Genomic DNA, 3,440 nt, shown 5'->3' with positions numbered 1-3,440 from the left:
TTTTGAAAAATTTATGGTCTTGTTCAGTCCTAATAACCCAATTGAGCTAAAAAGAATTTTTAGTGATCTTCTTAGTATGAAGATTGTTGATAAGTTAGACAAATATTTCGGTCTACCCTTCCTATTGGTAAGAAGAAAAAAGAAGCATTTATTAATATTACTAATAGACTTTTCTACAGGATAAACAGCTGGACTAAAAGACTATTATCTTATGACAGTAAAGAGGTCCTAATCAAGGCAGTGTTATAGCCCATTCCCACTTACGTTTTCTATCTTTCTTGCCCCGAAGGGGGTGATTAAGGACATTCAAATCGAGCTAAACAGAACTTGGTGGTCTAGAAATGATAAAGGAAAATTTTGGTCTATGCTCCCTTGAAGATCTTTATGTCAGCTGAAAGGCATGTGTGGTATTGGTTTACGTAACATGAGGTTATTCAATATCTCTCTTCTGGGTCGTTAAGTTTGGAGACTCATCAACAACAAGGATACTCTCTATTTGAAAGTGTTGTCTTCCAAATATTTTCCCGATGGTAATATTTTCAATACCAAAAAAATAAATAGAGCTTCATTTACTTGGTCGAGCATTGTTGCTGCTGCTGAGATTCTAAAAAATGGGTTTGGTTGGCAAATTGGTGATGGTGAGTGCATAAATATTCGAGATGATAATTGGGGTATAGATGGCCTAAATGGTAGTACCCTGGATTCAAATATGCTTAACTTGAGCATCAACAGTATTAGAGATCTTTGGGTGGTTAACGAAAGGCATTGAAGTATTGATAAAGTTAACTTGCTGTACGGGAAAGATTAGGGGGATAGAATTTGCAATATACCTATTGGTAATGAGGGCCAAAGAGATAGAATGGTGTGGTTTCACAACCCTTATGGGTGTTTCTCTTCGAAAACGACTTACTTGTGGCTATTGTTGAAAGAAATTGGGTATGGCCCGCATAGATTCTATTGGAAAACCATCTGGAAGTTTGATACTCTTCCTCAAATTAGAGTTTTTGCCGGAGGGTGGGTCATGAGATTCTTCCCACTTACGTTAAAATAGCATCCATTAGGGATGACTTTAATCAATGCTGCCCTAGAAGTGGTGCTACTGCTGAAACTCTTTTGCATGCCCTTAGAGACTGTACAATGCCCTGTGAAGTTCTATCCATTAGTGGGTGGGATATGAGTAGAACAGTGAAGTAGTACGATAGTTGTATTGAATGGATTGAAGATATTATGAGAATCCTTGATAAAAAAGCTATGGTGGATTTGTTTACTACGTTATGGAACTACTGGAACAACAGGAACAATTTCATCTTCAAAGGCCAAGCTGACAAAGCACAAACCATATGCGATAGGGCCAGTAATCTTAGCAATGACTTTTGCATCTACAATCTGTTGAATCTTCCCCTAAGTAATGGGAGATACCTCCAAAAGGAACTATTAAGATAAACTTTAATACAATGGTCAATGGTAATAGAATGGGTTATGGTATTATCATTAGAGATGATAAAGGTTTTGTGTTAGGGGGTGGTGGAGGCTTCATTGACGGTAGAATTTCAGTGCAAGAGGCTAAGTGTATAGCTTTGAAGAGAAGCATTGAGGTTGCGGGTCAACTTAACATTCATGATGATGTACTTTTTGAGACTGGCAATGTGGGCTGATGAACAAAATGGATAAGTGTGATACGGACATTGCCATTATTGGCGCTAGAATTAAGGCATGTAAGGAAGCTTTCAACATGTTTAAATCTGCCAATTTAGTTTGGTTAAAACAGTCATGTAATAACGTGGCTGACTTTATTTGTACCAAAATGTGTAGTGAAGCAAAAATGTGGTTTTTTGATATGGATTATCCTAAGGAAATCCATAATGTTGTAATTAGCGATGTCACTTACTAATATGTGTTGACCCTTGTGGTCATCTTTTGTTAAAAAAAAAGAGTATTGAAAAAACAAATGTGTGAGAATTGAGAAATACAATTTTTTTCGTCTATTATCTTTTCTGATACATGAGTATTGAGAAATACAGATGAAATGAAGATTAAACATTCTTTCAAGTCTATCAACTTTGAAATGAAATCAAATATTACAAAACAACTTTCTAACTATTGTAAGCAACAAAAATATTACAAAACTATTTGTAATCAACAACGACATATTATATCCCATTTCAAGTCTTTCAAGTTTGTAAACAACAACATGAGCTGGTTAGCCATGTATACCAGCAGCCATATATAACAACATAAGCAACAATATACCAGGAGCCATGTATAACAACATAAGCAACAATATACCAGCAACAATATTACAAAACATAAGTTGGTTTTCAATGCTAACAACAACAACATAAGCTGATTTAAGGTTTAAAAAACAACACAGTTACAAATACAAGCACCAAAAACCATGTTTTTCTCTCCCTCCTCTTTGCATCCTCCAATGTCCTCACTTTTTTCAGAAGACCTAACAACACAATTCATGAATGGGACATCAATGGCAGATCAAACCAGGCGAAAAATCGACATGGTTTTTGAAATCCATTGCCAAATTTCTTACACCCAAAAAACCTCCTACCTAGGTTGTCATTGGACCAAGACGTGTTTAATTTGGCTAGGTTTCTACAATAGCATACCGAAATCACTTCAGGCATCTTCATTTTTCCTCTTTTCCTTCTTTTTCTTCTTCTTCTTTTTCTCTAACCCTAAAATGGTGTTGGTAGGGCTGTTAAATTGAGAGTAACTGACCAGTTGGAGGGTTTTTTGATACCAAGGACGCGTCATCTGTCATGTCACTTTGCCGTGATGTTTGTGACGGAAAATGGAAAAATGGATTGCTTTGTAACTTTTTGAAAGTTGAGTGATTGAAATGAAACCTAGGTGACTGTTTTTTCAGCTACCCCAAAGTTGGGTGACTGTTAGTGTAATTTACCCTTTAAAATACTTCAAAAACAAGAATTAGGTCTAAAATAACAAAAATGTAAAGATTAAGTGCCATTTTTTTCATTATTCCAATTTAGAATACATTAGCAACCTTTTTCCATTGATTTATTTTGGATATATTGCCAAAGTAGTAGTAGGTTGCTTACATTTTTTGACTAACTTTTTGTCGATAGATAATATATTTGGAAACCTTTTGTGTATGATATATCTAATGTATAGGCTTATGATTAAAATGTTATATACTTATAGGTATTTCTAAGCTTTTGTATTTGCTAATGTTTAATGATATGATAATATTAAAATATTATATGCAGTGGCAGAGTCAGGATAATAATCTTGGGGGGGCCAAGCTAAAATTAGAAGTGTTATTAATATAAACAGTCGATTAAAAAAAACAGTATTCCAACATGACAATCGATTTAAACATATAAAAAATATTTTCAAAAGAAACATTATTCCAACAATTAAGACGAAATAGCTATTATTTGACTAGGTTAACCATTTTTTATTCT

The sequence above is a fragment of the Gossypium arboreum genome, chromosome 10 (genome assembly GCF_025698485.1).
Source record: "Gossypium arboreum isolate Shixiya-1 chromosome 10, ASM2569848v2, whole genome shotgun sequence".
In the NCBI taxonomy this organism is placed as follows: Eukaryota; Viridiplantae; Streptophyta; class Magnoliopsida; order Malvales; family Malvaceae; genus Gossypium; species Gossypium arboreum.
The sequence above is the reverse complement of the archived record's forward strand: the minus strand, read 5'-3'. Positions refer to the sequence as shown.